The 22,172-nt window shown below is 43.8% G+C and overlaps 1 protein-coding gene across 1 annotated transcript in view; it reads left to right on the forward strand.

Moving 5' to 3' along the window:
- Positions 1-1,298: 1,298 nt before the first annotated feature.
- Positions 1,299-22,172, forward strand: part of ZNF438 (zinc finger protein 438) — an 87,337-nt gene continuing 66,463 nt past the window's right edge. Inside the window, exons 1-2 of the mRNA XM_078663354.1 lie at positions 1,299-1,472; positions 16,413-16,492. The gene's annotated coding sequence lies outside the window, so the exon portion shown is untranslated. The remainder of the gene's footprint in view (positions 1,473-16,412; positions 16,493-22,172) is intronic.

Here is a 22,172-nt window from a genome sequence, read left to right on the forward strand (position 1 = left end):
TCTTCCTCATTTGAGGCCTCTTTTTTCTGAATGCCTCTTTTTGAGGTGAACTGCGCGATTCTGTGTACGAAGAGTTAAACTAAATTTAAGTGCATGTTAATTTTGCCAATTTGACCAAACCCTAAAGTTTTACATTATATTTACTGTTTGCCTTATAAGACCATTCTCTACAGAATGCAATGCTACAACAAATTTACAAACTTACATTATATTCTGCATGGCCTATTTTTATGAAGTTCACTTTTCAAATGCACTTTTCGCAACATTAGAAATGCTAATGCTTAATTTTGAGCTAGTAAAGTCAATGTAGTTTTAAAACAACAATGAACATGTAGCAGAGTTAAGAATATTGGTCCAAGGTGTGTTAGTGTAGGCACAAAGCTGGCTCAGTGAAGAGTTTAGAGTTTAATGACTTACAGGATACAATTGAGATGCTAAATAAAAATAAGAATCAATATGAAGCCACCCATATCCTTTTAGCAAATTGTAGTGTGAGCCCCAAGATAAAGGGCCATTGTATTCCAGATCATTAAAGTGTTGGAAGGTGTAATCTGCATGTCACATGTATGCTGCTATAATCTGTATTCTATTATAACCTGTTCTAACAGGTAGGACACAGGTTGGAATCCTGTCTCAACTGACTCAATTTGTCATTTTTATGAATTCAATAGTATTGGCACTCTGCATTTTTGCAGTAAGAGCATCTTTTCCTAAAGCACAAAAAGTCAAATAATCTTTGATCAGTGTTGTTTAATTGCCTATTTCTATTGTATTGTATTTAGTCTATGGCTGCATGGATAAATACTGCATGGATAAATACTTAGAAGGTTCCAAATGCGAGACCGATTGAATTGCAAATTCTTGTTTTTTTACTACGGGCAGTCCTGGGTACCACCCATGGACAATACAGATCGGCATGTTCCTAAAGCGAAGAGAAAAGTTATCAAGAAGTTGGCGCATGCTAAAAACCAAGTTTACTCAGGGAGCCGCTGATCTGGTCTGTTTAGACACTCCTATCTGAGAGAGCGAGGAGGGGGTTTAGAATGAGGTCTTCGGGCGAGGCAGTCTTGATGTTGGCTTAGGCAAATAGTGAGAAAGGAAGCTTAAATATAGCTGAAGGGCAAGGTTACACGAACCTGACAGGACACTAACTATTATAAACAACCTATACACTTCAGTGTCAGTCGCTAGCCTAACGGACGCCGAACCACACAACATCTTCACGAAACGTGATCCCGTCAGTGAAACGCAATGCGTTTCAAACAGAACGCACTTCCGGTAGTGCCGGAAGTTACGTCAGTACTCTGTGCCGTTTGCGGAACACTACGATGATGAGAAGATCGTCGGGTTGTTTTGAAAGGGAAGGCTGTGGCTATTCCTCTTTTTATGTTTTAATTTGTGCCAGCTCTAAGAGTTACATCACTGCAGGGAAAGATTTTGCCAGTAGTCGGGTTACTATCTTTCCTTATAAGGTAAGGGGCATGTATTTTCTCCCCCCGCGGTTAGAGATTTAGCCTTCTGCCCAGTACTAGCCTTGTTATTTCCTTGCCCAGTTGGTTTGTTTCTCCCACCACTTGGCCACTTGGGAAAGATTTATAATATAACGGGTTTTGTATGTCTTACTTTCAATTTTAAGTCCATTCACATTTGCTAGCTATTCTGTAACATCCCATCATGGAAAATAGCTGTTGTGGTTACAGTTTATTTGAAAAGTCAGGCTCGTGTTTAATACACTTTAGAAAAACTTTGTGCGTAGCATTGTTAATTATTTTCCTTTATATGTAAACGATCACATGATTCAAAGGTGTAAATAACAGTTTGGTTTTAAATTATATCTGTTCAGCATCCGAATATACCTGCTTCTTTATAAGTTTGTCGGGAGCCTATCTCTTATGTGTCCTGAGTTCTTCCTCAATCTGGCTTGATACTCCTTTCTTGTTTGCTCTGGGTATTTTGCGTATGGCTGCTTTCCTTTAGTTCGTGGGGTCTGTTGGTCATATATTCTGTGTGTACTGTTATAGGGAAATAGATCTCACTCAATAGAAGTAGCTGTCATTTGTGATAACATGCCTATAAAATGCGTGGGTAGTTGAGTACATGAACCAGAGATCTCTGTTATCTGTAAATGTTTTTTCGTCATTGATTTTCTTTACCTGAAATTCAAACGGCTTACTGTTCTGTGTGGTCTGGTTGTTTAAACGTATGTAAAAAACTGAATCTCGCGTTTAGAAAGCCTGTCTACCCGGGGAGTAACCGCGCCACGGAGCTTTCGGACTATACTCCTGTTTTTCCTCGCTCTGTTTTACTATTTTATTTTTGTCATTTGTGATACATTTATATTCTGTTTTGTCAGTGTTCCATGTTTAGGGTTTGCTTGACAGCGCATCTGTCACAGACCTTACGTAACCAACAGAAAACCAGCATTGAAAATGCAATAGGTCTCGCAATAACGCGAGTCTGAACTATTAGCATTGTAAATGATTATGCCCTTTATTTTTGCGTTCTGGTTTTTGGAACATAAATAAAAGGCTTTGCCATTTACAAGGCCTATAGCTTAAATTTGCGTTAAAACGAGACCTATTGCATTGCAATGGTGGTGGTGCTGCTGAGTTTTCTCTGAATCTGCACCCACAATCTGCACCTGTGTGTGAGTGGCGTTGCGTGTGTGAGTGGCGTTGCGTGTGTGAGTGGCGTTGCGTGTGTGAGTGGCGTTGCGTGAGTGGCGTTGCGTGGCTGAGTGGCGTTGCGTGGCTGAGTGGCGTTGCGTGGCTGAGTGGCGTTGCGTGGCTGAGTGGCGTTGCGTGGCTGAGTGGCGTTGCGTGGCTAAGTGGCGTTGCGTGTGTGAGTGGCGTTGCGTGTGCGAGTTGCGTGTGCGAGTGGCGTTGCGTGTGTGGCGTTGCGTGTGTGGCGTTGCGTGTGTGAGTGGCGTTGCGTGTGTGAGTGGCGTTGCATGTGTGAGTGGCGTTGCGTGTGTGAGTGGCGTTGCGTGTGTGAGTGGCGTTGCGTGTGTGAGTGGCGTTGCTTGGGTGAGTGGCGTTGCGTGGGTGAGTGGCGTTGCGTGGGTGAGTGGCGTTGCGTGGATGAGTGGGGTTGCGTGGATGAGTGGGGTTGCGTGGATGAGTGGGGTTGCGTGGATGAGTGGCGTTGCGTGTGTGAGTGGTGTTGCTTGGGTGAGTGGCGTTGCGTGGGTGAGTGTGGTGTTGCGTGGGTGAGTGTGGTGTTGCGTGGATGATAGTGGGCTTGCGTGGGTGTGAGTGGCGTTGTGTGTCTGTAAGTGTTGCTGTGTGGGTGAAAGTGGCACAGAGCCTTTGATGTGACATTTCAGGTGCAGAGCATGAGATTGATGCAAGGAGCAGGCATGGGAAACAAAACCTTCCTGATGTGAGAGACGATAACGGGTGCATATGCATAGGAGGAGAATTCAGGTATATGGCATGTGAAGATATCAGGTGGAAAGATTGGGTAGGGAAGATAATAGGTTCAGGGCTTGCAAGGCATGAGTAGAGTAAAGCATGACAAAATGCCAGGTGTGGAAATTGAGGAGTAAAAATAACGATACGGCATGAGATGTCCAGCAAGAGAATATAAAATGTGTGCCAAATTCAGGTGGCATGGGTAGGTAATCTAGTTCAAGCAACTGTGATATAAGTGACATCACAGGCTTGGGTGTGCAAGGCTAGCGAAGGGCCGTCACTGATGTAAGGCTTAGGAAGAGAACATAAAACGTCGAAAACAAGGACAGCGAACAAGATAGCTGTCTGACCGTAGCTGATCCGAAAGTTGCCTTGTTTGCTATGATTACAAGTGCAAAGAATGTCCCGAGAAGGTAGGGAGTGCAAGGCATGATACAGGAAATTATGTGTGCCTTAAACCATGGTAATGTAAGCAAACTGATACGAGTTGATCGGCCGGGAAGCGGCCAGGAAACACAAGTACGGCCGGCCACATAATTAGGGGAGGAGAAGCCGCACAGCACACGCTGGGAGAAGCCCTTTGATGTGCTGTGCGGCCGCGATGCGCGCTCTGTGTTGGGGGAGGGGGGAGGGCCATTAGGAACAGGAACAGATGGCCATGAAAGTGTATGGGCCAAATGCGCGTGCCTGTACGTGCACTCGAAGAAAACGCCACGGAAAAAAGCGGTGGTTTGACTATCCGATGGAGCACTTGAATTCTCCCCCATTTCCCATTGCTTCGCAATGGAAAAGGACGAGACCTAAAAACTCTTTAAGAAGCACTGCTGAAGAGGAGAGTTTGGCCATCTTCTTTGTTGATTTCCTTAACTACAGAATTTGGTTGGACAGTGGCTGTATATTACGCTTTTTTTCCTTGTTGGAAAGCTTATGCTCATTGCAGAAGTCCTGAATTTACTATGATGACAAACCAAGGATGCCTTCTGCTAGATGCCATAAATCTAATCTGGTATTATGAAAAGTCACGAAGAAGGCTGTAGGCATGACATTTATTGTAAGTAGTATATGTTAGGCCTCAAAGGGTGCATTATTACTACTCTATGATAATGTCCACTGGAATTATGCAAGTCTGTGGCCATTTTTTTGTGCTCAATTAAGGATTTGCTACATTTTCCCCATAATCCATCATCTTCTGCATAATCTGCAGATTTGAACTAAACATTATTTCTTGCTCAAATGGATCAAAAGTTTTTTGAAAATGATGGGACATATTTTGGCATGCTATGGAAGGTCCTTCGCAAAGATTAACTGGTTATCTTTATGTTGCTTATTTCTGTATTTGGTTGGTAAAATGGTACTAATGAGGTGAAATCTTTCCCAGACAACATTAGCATGTGTAAAAATGACAATTATGAATAGTATCTAAAATGTCTCATTGTGCCGCATAATTTGGCTTTTCTTGCTGCATAATTTAGTCACACCGCCCACATAATTTGTTGTGCCCCTGCCACATAATTCCAATGACCCTGACTATGGTAAAACCTGTACCAAGGTATTTTAATGCATGTAATCTCACAGACTGCAGTAGAAGCAAGGATATTGATGATGATTAACCTTTCTCACAAACCCTTGGAAGTACAATATTTGCACTATGGAAATCCCTGCTAGGCCCACTTAAGAGAAGAATGTAGTTTTGCTAATTGTACTGTTATACATTTTACATTTTATGACTGTATGCAAATCAAATCAAAAATACTTTATTCGGTTATAGATATATACAACCATAAAAGCACATACAATTAGTCATTCATTACAAATTTACTATAAAAATGCTTTAAAAAAGAGAAACATCATAAAAATAAATCACAATATAATTGATTTCCTCAGTCTAAAAACACTTTTTTTTAAAAACATACTGAAAATACAACCACAATTGTCTCTAGTTGCTGGAGTATCAAAAGAGCAGGGCGACAAAGCCTCATTCCTGATTCTTTTAGGATAGGTACGATCCATTTTTTTCTTGGTAGAGAATAAAATGTACAAAAAAATAATACATGCATCATTGACTGATCAGATGTATCGTCACAGGGGCATTTACTAAGCACTTTTGACCAATCCTTGGCTACGGGAAAACTAATTAATCTATGTATGGAACCCATGCGAAACTCCGTTAGCAAAAAACTGTCATAATCTTTCATTGGCAGGCGTAGGTACGGCTGCCGAGATTTTGTTTAATTCGGTGCACTCTCTTTGTTCGGACAAAAAGTTCAGACAAATAGACTTAAGATATTTTCTGCTCATATCAACCAAAGTAGATGGGTTATCAAAAAATGAATATAAGCCTAAACTATTTAAAAACATTTTTACATAAGACAGATATCCAATCTTTGTTGCCCCATCCAGGCCCATACTATCCATTAAAATTTCCCTATTAAATATGTCTCCTCTGTGGTCCATATCCTGTGCCATAGGAGGACAGGTTGAATCTTTATAATATCTTCAATATAAGTCAATCCTAATTCCATGTGGCATACAAAGGAGGAGGTAATATTTGGAACCATCATATGACTGTATGCAAATGTTGGCCTTGTAGGAAAGCATACAGTGAGCTGCTATGGCGACAAACCAACGATAAAAGGCTTGGGCATCATTTGTTCCTTTGGGAAAAGTTGGATCAGTTTCTATATAGACAGTAGTGCTGACCTATTTATAGTGAACAACACATATTACAACCAATAGACCTGGAAAGGTAGAATGTTGTTATAGTGTGTTTAAAGCCTGTAGACCATTTTTAGGTCGAGCTAGAATATTCATGCTTGCATGCGTCTCGCTCGACAACTATAGCCGTCCGTCTCCTGGGAATCTGAGACAGGGGTCGGGCACAAGCGTCGACTTAACCTCGTGGGCGCGCACGCCCAGCCCGGCGCTGTGCACATCCCCTGCCTCAGATTCCCTGAACACACACATACACACATGCACACGCAGGCAGGCACACACACACACGCAACAGCCACACGCGCACACACAGACACACATACACACGCGCGCACACATCCCACTTTCCATGCCTAAGCGCACTAACGGGCCCCACTCACCGAGCTTCTGTGCGATGCCGAAACACACCCTGCCTCTCCACTTCACCCGGGCCCCCTCCTGGGACCTGGGACTTCTCTGCATTTCCAACGGTACCGCAGGGCTCTCTCTTCCTCATGGGAGCCCCGCATCGACGCGCAACACCGGCCTCTTCCGGCCGCGTCACAGGCTCCGCCTTGGTCACGGCCAAGAATGCCTGACTTCCTTGTTATTTTGGCGCTACGAAAAACTGGCCATATTTTGAAAGAAAGGCGGTTTCTTTTGATGACTACCGTAAAGCGGCTGTGTGTCGTTTTAATATGCGTCAGCTGCTACAGGTGCACGGTAACTAGATCTACCGAAGCGCCCTTCGGGCTCCCCATCCCACAGGTAGTGGGAACAGGCAGTGGACGGGGGGCGAGTACCTCACGTATCGGCCTGACAACACTGAGCAGGAAGGAGATCCTCTGGGAAACACCACCGGAAAGCGTTAAATCCCCAGAACTAACGGACGACAGCGGAAGTGAAATGCGGCCAGAGCCTGGCTGGGCGTCTCGCGCATCAGCCCGAGTGTTTGTTTGTCTTCTAGGGCAGGAGGGCGGCGCGGAGGGGATCCCGGGTGGGCGAAGGGAGGGGCGGTACGAGAAGCCTCGGCACAGGTGGAGGGGCAGGCAGGGAGGGAGCGGAGAGGCAGGTGCTGAGTGTCCGGGCATGCTGCGGAGCACTAACCAAGCTGCCGGGGACTGCCAGCTGCCCTGCCGTAGGACCTTCTAGAGACCCCATAATTCCTACGATTGAACAGCCGACGCGATTGTGAGCCCAGCGAGAAGCTCCCTATTGCTAACGGTTGGAGGTGCAGAGGGACGGACTGCCTGCTGTGGTAGCAGCCGGGACCGCCTGCCCCTTTGCTGCACGGGGCTGCACTCCGGGGAGGCTCCGTAGCCGCTTCAGTGGAGCTGGACTGTACTCCGGCAGAATGTCTGTGCCGTGCTGCGTGGGACAGCTAAGGAGAGACAGTGCTGCTGCTGTGTTTGTAAACAACACGCGTGGGCAGCTTGGAGTGGCTGAGCAGGTGCTGTTTGCATTGCCGAATGCTAGAGCCCGGTGTGCCATATGAATCTCGTTTGCAATGTATTGTGTGGGGGTTGGCAAGCAGTGCGGATAAGCCTAGATTTGGGTAACCCAGACTCGGCTGGAAAGTTGGTAGCCTCGTCCACACACGAACGGCCCCGCGCTAGGAGGCGCCGCAGGTGCAGCACCTGCAGCTCTGCATGGATATTCCAAGAGGCAGCAGCCAGCGTGTCTCCCCCAGGCGCCTGCCTGCCTGCGCAGGAAAGGTGAAGCCATCTCACGCCTCTTCTCAAATGCGTCGCTTCCCAGTGCCCGTGGGTGGGGGACCATCTGGTAGAGAATAAATGTGTTGGCCTAAGCTGTCAACAAACTACATCGTCGGACCAGTCTAGGGGACTTCCAATGACACAATCCCACAGCAAGGGCTTAATCTACCTCTATTCTCCCTGCAATAGGTCTCGATCACTAGTGCACGAAAGCCAGTATTTCCCTCTCTGTAGCCCCCAATACATGTTCCTGTAGTGGATTACATCGTCAATTTAGTGCACGCGATTATTTTATCCCTTGGTTGAGGCAGCATCATGCCCCAGCCGGCTTTGCTTTGCATACTGGGCTATGACAGCCACTCGCATTAGCACGACTACTTCCTGTAGGTGACTAAATCCTGTTCACCTGATAAGCTCTGACCTCTGGCCCATCCGATGTCACCAATGACATCCATGAACCGGGCGACAGAGTAGGCACCAACAAGGACCGCATTAAAGCGATAAGCCAGAAACTTGAAAAAGTGCTTAAATGAAAAATGAAATTATCCTGCTATGGGAGAAATGTGCTGACCCAGCGACAGATCCAGATGAAATAATATTCGAATCCACAATGTCTGAGAATCTGAGGAGGTGGATGATTATTCCCAATTGTTTGCAAACCTGTTTTGCTGTCCTTAATAAGGATTCAACTTTTGAAATGCCCATTATTAGAGAGCAAGACCAACAGACAGCTCTTTTCCTAGTTGCGCATTCGCCCGTGGACACGTCTGAACATTCGTGTTATAGTGTGCCATCTATTTCCAATTTATAATCACTTCCATATCCTGTGTTGGCTCCAAACCCGGAAACGACATGACACACATGTAGCATTCATGTGACACGTGACAAATACAAAAAATGCACGACTTATGCTTGGCATGTTAGATATCTCCCACCCGTATTCACTCTGTCAGGTACCGAGGGCTTCATTCCCGTCTCTCCCACTCGCTCACTCCCCTGCTCCGCCACCCCCCATCCGCCTCACACACCACATCAAAGGCTGCTGCTCCCCCGCCCCCCCACACACAGCAATGCCGAGAGATTCTTTTGCTTTAACCCCTTCCGTGCGGCCGCGATTTCCCCCGTGTGCGGCAGCCGCACGAACAGGGCGGGGCCGTGACGAACCCCAGCTGTCATCAGCACACGAGCACCGTGGAGCGTGACGGCTGGGGTTCGTCACCAGCATGGAAGGGGTTAAAGGGCAAACCAAAACGAGACAAAGTTTTATAGTGTCCTTCACTTGCTGCAACAATTAATCCCATATAATGTTCTTTTCTTAGCACGCATTGTCAACATTTTTGAGAGCTATGTTGTCTATTAGGTTTTAGTGTGTAATAACTACTTTTTAGTAATGTGACAGTAAATGATTCAAAACGTCACAAAATATATTTTGTAGACTTTCTCCCACAACGAATGCACACATTTGCAGCGTGCTTTGACAGATTTATTTATTAAGTTTCTCCGACGGCTTATTTTAGAAAAAAATCAGTCTTCGATTTTACCACACTCCTTTCAAGTAATCTTAGTGTGTTTTCTTGTTTGTGCCTTTCTGCCCTCTGCATTACCACATCATCACTCAGTGCTACCCCAGCATCACTCAGCACCACCACATTATCACTCAGCACCACCACAGCACCACCCAGCACCACTCAGCACCACCACAACATCACTCAGCAGCACCACTCAGCACCACCACATTATCACTCAGCACCACCACATTATCACTCAGCACCACCACATTATCACTCAGCACCACCACATTATCACTCAGCACCACCACATTATCACTCAGCACCACCACATTATCACTCAGCACCACCACATTATCACTCAGCACCACCACATTATCACTCAGCACCACCACATTATCACTCAGCACCACCACATTATCACTCAGCACCACCACGGCACCACTCTGCACCACCACGGCACCACTCTGCACCACCACGGCACCACTCTGCACCACCACAGCACCACTCTGCACCACCACAGCACCACTCTGCACCACCACAGCACCACTCTGCACCACCACATTATCCCACAGCACCACTCCGCACCACCACAGCACCACTCCGCACCACCCAGCACCACCCAGCACCACCACAGCACCACTCAGCACCACCACAGCACCACTCAGCACCACCACAGCATCACTCAGTACCACCACAGCACCACCACAGCATCACTCAGCGCAACCACAGCATCACTCAGCGCAACCGCAGCATCACTCAGCGCAACCGCAGCATCACTCAGCGCAACCGCAGCATCACTCAGCGCAACCGCAGCATCACTCAGCGCAACTGCAGCATCACTCAGCGCAACCGCAGCATCACTCAGCGCAACCGCAGCATCACTCAGCGCAACCGCAATATCACTCAGCGCAACCACAGCATCACTCAGCGCAACCACAGCATCACTCAGCGCAACCACAGCATCACTCAGCGCAACCACAGCATCACTCAGCGCAACAACAGCATCACTCAGCGCAACCTCAGCACCACCACAGCATCACTGGTTCAAATATGTTCTCTCAATGTTTCAAGCTTTATTACAAATGTCACAAAAAGATGTTAATATTTCACTAATGTTCTTGGATTTTCATCACAATAAAATACACTGAACATAATCTTCACAAAAGTTATTTACAAAAGTTTAAGCTATTGCCCTTATAAATTACAATCACTTTTATTTAAGTGTTAATTATTTAAAAAAATTAAAAGCCATTGTTATTTGTAATATCAATACATCTAAGTCACGTAAATACAAAACATGTTGCATTACCAATGCTATAGGTGTCACATTTGCGAAAGTTATACCTATTGGCATTGTAAATGACAACGCTATTAATTTAGCTATTTTCAAAAACAACACATAAATAAAAAAATTGTCATTTACAAGACCAATAGCTCAAACTTTCCTAATGCGAGACCTATTGCATTGCAAATGCTTGTTTTTACATTGTGGTAATCCTTGTTTAGGACACGTTAGGATGACTTGTGTATTGTATTGACACCTGTGAAGTTGTACATATTTGTAATTAATGACTGTTGCCTTGTGGTAAAGCTTATTTCAATATGGCAAGACAGAGTTTGCTAGTTAACTTGACAAGCCAATGACAAAGGCTGTGGGTATTATTGGTTTACTGGGAAAACATACGTCTGATGCCATGGTCTCATCTGTTTATTTTGAAAGGTTACGACAAACGCAGTTGGCCCGATGTGTGAAGGGAATTTCTCAAAGCCAATAGGACTTAAAGGGGATTGCTAAGCGTGTGTTAAACTGTAAACAGATACGTTGTCACGTGGAATCTAGGCTTTCACTGCAGTAAGCTAAATATTTTTAGCCAGATATATAATTACAATGGCTCAATTTTCGACAAGTGTGTACATTTGCAAACCAACCTATGTAATAATAGGTCAGGTTATAAAATTCAGACTCGGAGTGGTTTGTAATCTGACGTACCTCATTAATATTGATGAGGTAGGCAGCAAAAATGCTGATCACTTTGGACACAATCAACTGGCAAGGTGGCCTACAAGAGTTAGCTGACTAACCATTTCTGTGATATGGGTTAAGTAAGGAAAACTTGCATTTTTAATGCAGCCGGTATTCCTTTAGAGCAGGGGTCTCCAACCTTTTCTGTAGTGAGAGCTAATTCTGCTCAAGGAAAGTCCTGCTGAGCCACTAGCATATTTTATCACTGTCAAATGCTGATGAGATGTATTAACATTACACTATGACAACCCTAAGCACAATTATCAGTAGTAACCACCCAAAAATTCCAGGTGAAGTTATCAGCTGAATACTAGGAAAACATTTATCAATATTACATGCTTGTAATCAAGTACAATTCAAATCATCACATGTGTGCCACAAAGGGTATTACCACAGCAGTACCGTAAGTCTCCAAACTCAAATTGAATTATCATTCAGCTAACAACTTTAAATGTGTTTTAGAATTGCAATATTTTGTCATCATTTTGAAAATACATATTTTTTTCTATCAAAATCCCTTTCCATTTTAAGCAATCAAACTCAATTTCCCAGAAGAAAAACCTTTTCTGAAAAAGCATAATTTTTCCCTTTAAAAATCAAATCAGTTTTCATTGTTAGAATATACACAGTCCCTAAACATCAGCTTTTTGTTTTCATTGAGTACTGCCATGTAAAAATGCCTGTCATGGACAAATTATGCCTCAAATACCCAGGTATTGGAATCATAGGCCATGCTTCCTCACCATTACACTAACAATGCCTCTGTTATGCCAATAATGCCCACCATTAAACCAGGGCTACCACTATGCCACAGCTGGATGCCCAACATACATCGGTTATGGCCATTGTTATGGGAGAAGCGGATGCCACTCTGTCAGGAATGTCTAGAAGAAGGCCAGCGTTGCTCTTAATATGTCAGTGATGGCAGCCAGTATGTAATTACTAGGCTTGTATGCCCAAAATAGTCAAGGACAAAAATGTTATGGCTATGGCAGAATTATACAATGAATGGGCACAATTGCGTCAGAGATAATACTCTTATGATGGAGACCAGCATACATATTTGGCAGTCCTTGATGCTAGGAGTAGGTTTTAGGAATCAACACTGTTTATTTTGGAAGGACACAATGTAACACACCCACACAAAAATGAATGTGATGCTTTTAATTTTCTCTACCCTGGATGCATACTCTCTTCTCTTCAGCTCTTTGCTTGATCGTGCTCCCAACTAACACATTTTCACTCTAGTTCTTGCAGTCACACCCTTTGGTGGGTCAACCCTGGTTACTGCTGCTACTATTCTTTGATGTCACACACAGTGCGACTGATCGAGCAGGGTGGATAACAGGGCCATTCTCCTTCTTAAGTATATTTAAAGTGGTTAAAGATGGTTCATGTGGCAGACTCATAGGCCAACGCTGCAGCTTCCACATGCTTTAACACCCTCCGCATACTCCGCAAGACCTTCAAATGGACCCACCCACAAATCTAGGAAGACCGTCACTCATGTACTCATCACCAGCAGGCTGGACTACGGGAACGCCCTCTGTGCCGGAATCAACAAATCTCTACTCCACAAACTTCAGACTGTCCAGAACGCCGCAGCCAGACTCATCCTCAGCATCCCACGACAAGACCACATTACCCAGCATATACGACCACTCCACTGGCTCCCCATCGAAAAAAGAGTGACCTTCAAGCTGCTCACACACACCTATAAAACCCTCCACAACACCGGACCCCAATACCTCAACAAAAGAATCTCCTTCTACACCCCCAAAAGAAACCTCCGCTCCGCTGACCAGGCCTTGGCTGAAATCGCCTGCAATCACAGCCCCAGAACAGGAGGCACACCCTTCTCCTACATCATGACCACGACCTGGAATGAAATCCCCCTCAGCATCAGATGAAGCCACACGCACTGAAAGCATTTAGGAAGAGCCTCAAGACCTGGCTTTACGAATGACCTAAGCTGCCCAAATCCCCCCCACACACTTCCGCAGCGCCTTGAGACACTCACAGGTGAATAGTGCGCTCTATAAATCCCTGATTGATTGATAGGCCATCACAGTGTGTGTTTTAGTGTTATCAACAGACCCTGCCATTGGTTTGGCTGTCTGTAACTCTTAAGGGTAGTGAAATGAGCAGTGCTGCCTTCTTTAATATACACAGAATCTCTGAGATTGGCTTGGTTTGGCTTCACCTCTGAGAGCTACTGTGAGGGTGCTGGTGAGCTACCAGTAGCTCCCGAGCTACTGGTTGGAGACCCCTGCTTTAGAGCAAACAGGGCTGCCTTTAAAAAACAAGCACTGGCGTTGCCAATAGGTCTCGCAGTAGGAAAGTTAGAGCTATTGGTTTTGTAAATGACAAAGCCCTTTATGTTTTTAAAATGAAAAGAAAATTGAAAGGCATTGTTATTTGCAATTGTAATAGCTCCAACTTTCCTACTGCGAGACCTATTGGCAACGCCAGTGCTATTTAAATGACAGAGAAATGCATTTATTTACCCGTTTAACCATTTGCTGCGAACTGGTGAGACGTGGATGACGGACCAGTTGGAGTATTAAACACTAGTTGAAGGGGAAAGCTATTCGCATTTAAATAAACATTTGAAAAACAAGCCCTGGAAGCATGCACAGTATTTGTAAACGTAAAGTTAGCCCCGTCTACCATGCTGAAACAAAGCACTGCGGCCGTTTTGGTGGCGCTATGTGATCAAAGAAAAGGGCGCAGCCTCCCGATCAAAATTAAAGTTGAAATCAACATTCTAACAAGGGGAGCCCAACTGTGTAAAGTTCACACATGACCTACGTCATGACGTCATGCTGGTTAATGGCACACAACTCGCTTGTCACCATTAAACACCTACACTTTATAATTACAGTAGTCATTATTTATGTTGCCGGACAATAAAAGCCCTTATTTAAAATAAAAAAATGCAGATAGAATGCATTGACATTCCACGTGTACACAAAGGAATAACTAGCCACCAGGTATCCTGGGGAGGATGTGGCGTTACTGCCAGAGATTCCAACTTTATAACTGTGGAGCTAAGTCGGAGTCCCGGCATCGACTCGATAGCCTGTGATTCTGACAAAACACCTTATCTTCCGATGGGCTAAAACTAAACAAGGAAAAGACAAGTGTGTATGCTGAATTCAGCGTATATTCATAAGTATAGGTGGTGTGAACGGAGGGGAACAAGCAGTATTACTCAGGTATTGAAGGATGTGGGGGAAAGAAAGTTAATTCTCGGCTCCTTAAGAATGGTGTCTACACCGTGGCTGACAGGCGGGTGAGGTTAGTTGTGTACGTTTGATACTGCAAACTCGCCGGAATGCAAATAATGGGCACAAGTAATGCTACTTGCGGGGGTGGCAGGTAATCACTGTAAAGATACGCTCAATGGTAGGGGGTATGGAAGGGGAACATGGATATCATGGAACGCTGCGTGCCGAGAAGGAGAGGCGGGGGTAGCGGGTACATGCGGGTGTAGCTGGTAATCATTGCAAAAATGCGCCCGTTAGGTTAAAAGATTTCGGAAAGGGAGTTTCGCCCGGCGCTGCGTGCTGATGAAGCAGACAGACGCTGCGTTATTGCCTCATGAAAAGGGCAGGTAAGCTAAATGTCTGCTGGCATTTAGGAAGCAAGTCCAGTCAGTCGACTGAGGTGTGATCTTACCTTATTGATGAAGTAAAGCGGTCTCTGCGGTCCAAGGAACAAGAAGAGTTCCGGAACGGGCCGCGGAATGATATATGGTGATTCCTAGTCTAACGTCAGAGTCTCTTGCTGTCATAACAAGCTGCTAACTCATGGAGGCAACGGAAGAGTTACTAAACAGAATGTCATGAATAAAACATAGTCATGTCGGTCTTAAAATTCAACAAGCACAGCAGCCTCTAATAGACAACAAGCAGAAACACGAGAGACGGCCTGCGGCCGTCAAAGTGAAGTGGACACGGCGGGAGGGGGCGGAGCGGGGAGAGCGGCATGAGGGTGTGAAGCAGCAGGGGCCTGAGCCGAGGCCGCCTTGCCTTTGATGTGGTAATGCGAGGCAAGCGGCTGGTGGCATTGTGCACGCGCTTTCACGTGCACTGGAAGAAATCGCCTGGGAATCGCCTGATCTCGGTAAGCTCTGTTTAAGCCACAATATATCGAGCTCCCGCTCAATGCGCATGCGCATTGAGATAGGTCGCTCGACCTAAAAAAGCCTATTTTTGTTTTGCATTCAATTTAAAAATAGACATTGAGTTGTCTGTAGTCCTGTAGACCACTTCCTACTCTCCCTGAAACTTTTTTCAACATTCACAAAGTGAACCCTTTCCTTTTGAGAATGGGCAACCACTCCAACATAGGGGGTGGGGGGTTTGATAGCTTTTCATTGGTTTGCAGACGTTATTCTATTACATAATAATTTGGTACTCGGAAGAGATGCCTAAAACACTTCCCTTCCAAATTCAGAATTGTACCCAGTTCCATTTTGATTTTAGGAGTCAGTAAAGCTTGACTTATTCTTTAAATGGGGTTTGTACATGGGAAAATCCATTTTTTTTGTCTCAAACTCAGAGTTTTACTGTTTGCAACCAAAACAATGGATAATAAATCTGACCCTACATGTTTTTACCTCCACGACAAACGAGAGATAGAACATTTTCTCTTTGATATTCCTACACTGCTATCTTAGTCTTTCACCATTTCATGTTGTGAAAGGAATGTATTAAGTCAAGTAATAGCATCTGCCTGTTATTTAAACCAACAAAGCGTATTTTCTTTCTGTCGCCTGCTGAGCGTACAGGGTGTGATAAAATCAATATTTGCACAAGTTTAATTTGCTATTTTGCAACCTGGTATTGTTAGATAAATGTAGGTGTGAGAGACCGACTCACAAGGGTCATGCACAGTGGAAGAAAGTCTTAGAAAAGCAGTAAACTGTTCTATTGATCGTGTGCCATTTGATGTTACATTTGCATTTCTAAAAATACAGCCCTTAAATTCAACAGTGTACTGCTACCAAAGTATAAATACATAAATATTAACAAATGTGTTTTCCTCTTTATAGGCTGCTACCTAAGGGACTATGGGGATGCCTACTAGATAAACCACAGCACCAGAACACGGAGTAAGAAGTATAGTCTAATGGTAAGTCTTACTACGTCTTGATTTCTCGATACTTCGATATCACTTCAGATATGTTGCTGTTTAGTATGCTCAGCCTTACAGTGACCTAATGACGACTAAAGCATATGTGTGGTCCTTTGGAGAAGCATTTTCACACATTATCACCCTTCTCTGTGTTACATTGCATTGAGAGTGATCTTCATGCTGAAGTCAGGGTTTGCTCCAAAATCCAACTCGAACGCCAACAAGTGTTAGTGCTGGTCGCCACAAAAAAATCTAATGTTAGCATCTGGAATTCTTGTACCTGGCATTGAAAGAATGACTAATTACCTTTTAGAAGGCTGATTATTTTCTTTTTAGCGGATGTGCCTCACACTTCAGTGTGAATCATTAGTGCCTTAGAGAGACCTAAACGTCTTGTTCTGTAAAATAAAACGAAGATAACTGCGATATCACAGGTGACGCACATATTTCTCCAACAAGACATCTAGACCGCAAACCAGCAAGGACTGCTATTTTACACCTTTCATTGATGTAATTCTGAAGTAGGCGCTTGCATTTATTGTATTTTCTTGCACTACTTATGGAAATAACAGTGCCCTTAAATAAGAAATCTTAGCTAACTAAATGGCAGATCTAGCTGTCCTCATCTTGCTGTCATTTCAAGGGAGTACAAAACTTCCCTGAATCTGTCCTGAAACATTTTTTTTCCTTCATCTTGCTGTCAATTCAAGGGAGTACAAAACTTCCCTGAATCTGTCCTAAAAGATCATGACAACATTCTTTTCTCCTTGCATCACTTCTGTCCTCACTTCGTGATACCCACTCTGGTGAAACTATTGCACTCCCCTTCTGCCAAGGTATAGATTATCTTCAGTCCTTCTATAATCCTCATCTCTTCATTGGGATACTGGCCATTGCGCCATACTAACAGCCCCCTCTACATAGTCATACCATCTAGCGTCATTTGCAAATGGTACTTCTACCTGGCTCGCCAACTTTTGCGGGGTAACTAAAATAAAGAAAATACAAGATCCCTCTTGCAAGGCAAACACACATATTTAATGTTGTGGCAAGGTAAGCAGCTGTCTCCACACAGGTAAACAGCCGTTCTCAATTTGTTGCTTCACAAAGCACCACTTAAATAGTATCGTGAACAATACTTCTGGCAAAAGGTCAAATAATAGTTTACTTAGCAGTTACATTTTTGTTGCAGAATTTAAAATACCTTCACAGACTCTACCATACCGCTGCATCACTACACAAGATGGGCTTGAGGGACAATGACAGATGTATGCACTGCTCGGCACCTTGTGCAGATTTCGCGCACCTGGTTTGGCTGTACCTCGGGGTCTCCTCGTTCTGGGTAGTGGTGTGCACTGCCATTAGTAAAATTACACTTGAGTGACTCGCCTCTGATCCCCGGTTGGGCCTCTTGTGTTATGTTAACCTCATCGCTGCGGCACGAATTCCGCCGCAGTGCTGCACATTCCGATCGCGGGCTTGGTCATGACGGCTCCTGACCGTCATCAGCACACGCCCACTGTGATTCATGACGGCCGGGAGCCGTCATGAGCATGGAAGAGGTTAAGCACTTGTCAGATGCTATTTGCAAATTGATAGCAATGCTCCTGGTGCTTGCAAAATGCCGGGTGGTCTTGCGCTTTGGCTGTAAGCCGGCACCCCAAACCAAGCATAGGTTAGTTGATGCTGCCCACTGTCAGAAGCTCCTTGGCAATTCTGGGATTTGATGCCTGCGGCTAGTAGACCTCCTGACATATTGGGCCCTCTCATTTCCTACCTCCAAATGCAGGCCACCCCATACGTAACTGCAACTGACTCCCCCACCACTGACGCTCCATTCACCTGCATGGACTCGACGCACCCTGATCACACCCAGGCTCCGACTTCTTGTTCCCCCTCCATAATGTAACTATCATAGTTCCAATGAATATTTATTGTGTCATGTTAACATCTAATCACCAATTGCTCTGTAATGTCGACTTTATTTGAAAGTGCAACTACGATCGTCGATGAAGCGATGGATGACCTGTAACATGCCTTATTGTGTTTTTTTCCTTTTCAATAAAGGTTTTGAAAGGAAAAAAAAATATTTGTTGCTGAAAACATCTGGTCATTGGTGTCCCTAAACTCTTAACCTATTTTCTACGTATTCTTTATTGTAATTCCAACAATACTTAACAAACCATTTATCTACTTCTTTTGAAAGTATATATATATATATATATATATATATATATATATATATATATATTTGCATATGTGTTTTATCGTTCTGCTCCCAAGACTTCTTATAGGATTCTGTGTACATTTGGATAATTCAATCACCTGCTCCTATTCTTCAATCATATTTTCAATTTCCTGGGACAACAGAATACGTGCGTGTTCTGAAACTATAAATTCCTTTAAGCTTACAAACACAGGTTTCTACTGGTGTCTGCTGTAGCGTAATTTCTTCATGTTTCATTTCCTCTCCAACACAGTTAGGAATGAGCAAACTTCTAATCCTCTATCTCGTTGACAAATTGTCGCATGGCTGTTTACAACACTTCCTGGCAAGGTTGAAGTTTTTGTCCATTTGACTGATTCGCTGTATGAAATTTGGAGGTGAAGCCTTAAATGTTTTCTCTATGGAGCAATTTCACACTGTATTCAGGACAGAAAACGGAGTTTCTCAGATTCAGGAGGTTGCTAAAATTCAAGAATTCGGCCTATGATACAATGAGCCGTTCCTCTCTGGACAGTTCTGTCTCCTGCCTTGACCTGGACTTGCTAGTTAGTTGCCTAAAATCAGCTCTGCTAAGCTCCTTGCTTTAACTGTGATTATTTAATCTATCTAAAAGGTTGTACCATGAGTTAAAAGCTACATATTTACTAGTATTTGTTGTTAACTATTCTGTCTAATGATAAACTACCTGACTGATATTTCTAATGCAAAGCGATCAGAGGCGTCCTAGTGGTGGCTTGTCCCACTTTACAAAGCTCCCAAATAAATACATGAAATGGATTTGTGCTACTCCGTCAACTCTATATCCAATGTGTGAGTAAGAGAATATCCAGTAGTTCTGTATAGTCGATCAAACAAAAGTCCTTTGGAAGTGGACTTAGGAGGTGGGCAGCTTGCATACAGCATTTGTTTTAAATTAATGTGTATATATAAGTAGTGCAACAATCAATCCCTTACTGCCTTTCTTTGCTGTTTTTAGTTCTGTATAGTCAGTGTGCCTACAGGCAAAATTTAAACCAGTGTTTTTTAACCTGGGAAGGAGGAAGAGGTCTGCAATGGTTTAGAACATGTAATAATATTAATGAAGTATATGAACATAAAGCAAAATTGAAAATTTCTAAAGGGCCTGTAAATGTAAAGAAATTAAAACTTGTGGTTTAAACAATAAGCCAGTATTGTATGTTCGATATTGATAAAGTAGTGCAAGTACATCAAACCCAATTTAGTAGATTGGTGACTTCAATTGAAGCACTGGTACGTGCCAACAAAAAGAACATGCATTAGGAGCAAAAAAAGGAGAAGGCAAACCTTGCCAATAAATTCAAATATCAACTATGTTTACTTTTTGTTTGTGTAATAATGTACTTCATAGTTTGTAAATTGGTTTGCTATATATGCTGTTTTTTTTGTGTGTGCACTATTTTGGCATTCAAATTGTAAAATGCACTTATTCAGGGATTCCCAACTTTTAGTAGTGATTCATTGGGGATTCACAGATGTGAAAGTTTTAAGAAACCTCTGATCTACCATCTTTTGCAAACGATTATATCAAACTGGGTGTCATTTAATTCAATGATATTTTGCATTTCAATAATCACAGAAAGCCAACTTGAAAGTAAATCTCGCATCTTGTCTAGAGCAACTGGATTCACAGAAGGAAGAGCGTAGCATACTCTAGAAAGTCAAACACAAACCTGTGATGTGAAATCTGGGACGAACATAGACAGACTGCAAACAACGTGTACTTTCTGATTCTACTAAAAAAAAAAAAGTTGCAGAATTATCCACATGGGAACGTACTCCAGTTGCCATAAGAAGCTCAATATTTTTTAACATACAGGGTCACCTTCTATGTAATATTAACAGTTCTTTCTCGATTTTTCGCTTTCTGTTGAATTGAGAAAATGATCTATTCCAAATTTCAGCTCAAATAATATGCAGTACACTAATATTTGGCATCTTGAGTGAAACGGGTTGGTGTCAAAGCTAATTACGCAAAATATAGCTTACCTTTAGGGTAACATTCAAATCTGTTGATGATATAAAGACGATTAAGAATCTAAAGGAATGTAAGCACTCAGTATGACAGATTAAGGCAAAGTTTTTTGTTAGCTGTAGAAATTTAAGCTTAAAGACTGCATAGTACAATTTATCCTTTCTATTTAGGGTTCGATACCGATGCGGTTAGGAAAGCATTCCCACCTAGGGCCCGATTACGATGCGGTTAGGAAGGCATCCTAACTGCATTTGCTCCTTCCGAATCAGATCGGGAACGTGTCTTCCTGACGAGGGCCCGATTACGATGTGGTTAGGAACATAGGCTCCCATTGAAGTCAGTGGGAGTCTAACCAAATCGTATCTGGAAGCATTTGGACTCTCCCGATCCAAGTGGGTCGGAAGCCATTTCCAAACCGATTAGATCTGGAAGATTTCCTAACCGGATCTGAATCGGGCCCTAAGTGGTGTTGGTTGTAGCAAGGAATGCTTTCTTGCTGCCAAGTTAAATCCACCCTCGTAAGCCTGTGCAGTTGACTATGCGCTAAAATTAGACAAACTACAGCCATAAGTAGTGTTGGCAACTCTGAGATTCAAATGCCATGGGCATAAGCAAATATAAAGAGAGAAGCTAATGTAGTAAACTAACAACTAATGTTACAGAAGATTGCACCCAAGTAGATTGACCACATTCACTGTCTCACATTTGGGCCATGAAGAAAGTGTGGAGGAAGATAGCATTTGGTGGGACTACAGTACTCTCTTGCAAAGTCTCCATTTTGTAAACTGGAATTTTTCTGGAAAATTGTAGGGCAATGGTCAAGAATGAAAATGTACCTATCTATAGTGAAGGTAAGTTTCTTTTCAATTAAGGACACACAGGCAAGGATTATGCTAATTCTCACTTTGTAAAAAATTTAAAAACAGCAGCAGTTTTCTAAAGTCAACACTGAAAGAAAACTACTGTTCCTCAAAACCATAGGAGTGGAGTGGTGTGGCTCACTGGTTAGAGGCGGCAGACCTGTAAGCAGAGAACGGCCCGGGACCAGGGTTCAATTCCCGACGCGGCAGGGTCGTGGACCAGGGTCAGCGGACTCGATAATTCTCGCCTCGGTGCCTACTCTAACCAGGGAACACACTGGGCAACTCTGGGCATTAAGCTTGCCTCATCTCTACAACGGCCCCCCACAGACGCCAGGGATGCCTGGTTTCACCTTGGAGATCCCCAGAAAGGGACCATCTCACAGGGAAAACCAGGACGGGTTCCCCAGCGGTCTACAGCGCCAGGATACTCCATGGAGTCGGAGTGCGCTTTACAAGTACACCCACATTTACATTTACATTTAGGGAACCATGGGATGTCCATCTTCTAATCCACGCAACTGATGCCAATATAGTCTGTCTTCTAACTCCAGTGCTCCCTCTTTCTTCACGCGAATCACACTTAATTGGAGACAA

Source organism: Lissotriton helveticus, chromosome 10, assembly GCF_964261635.1.
Source record: "Lissotriton helveticus chromosome 10, aLisHel1.1, whole genome shotgun sequence".
In the NCBI taxonomy this organism is placed as follows: domain Eukaryota; kingdom Metazoa; phylum Chordata; class Amphibia; order Caudata; family Salamandridae; genus Lissotriton; species Lissotriton helveticus.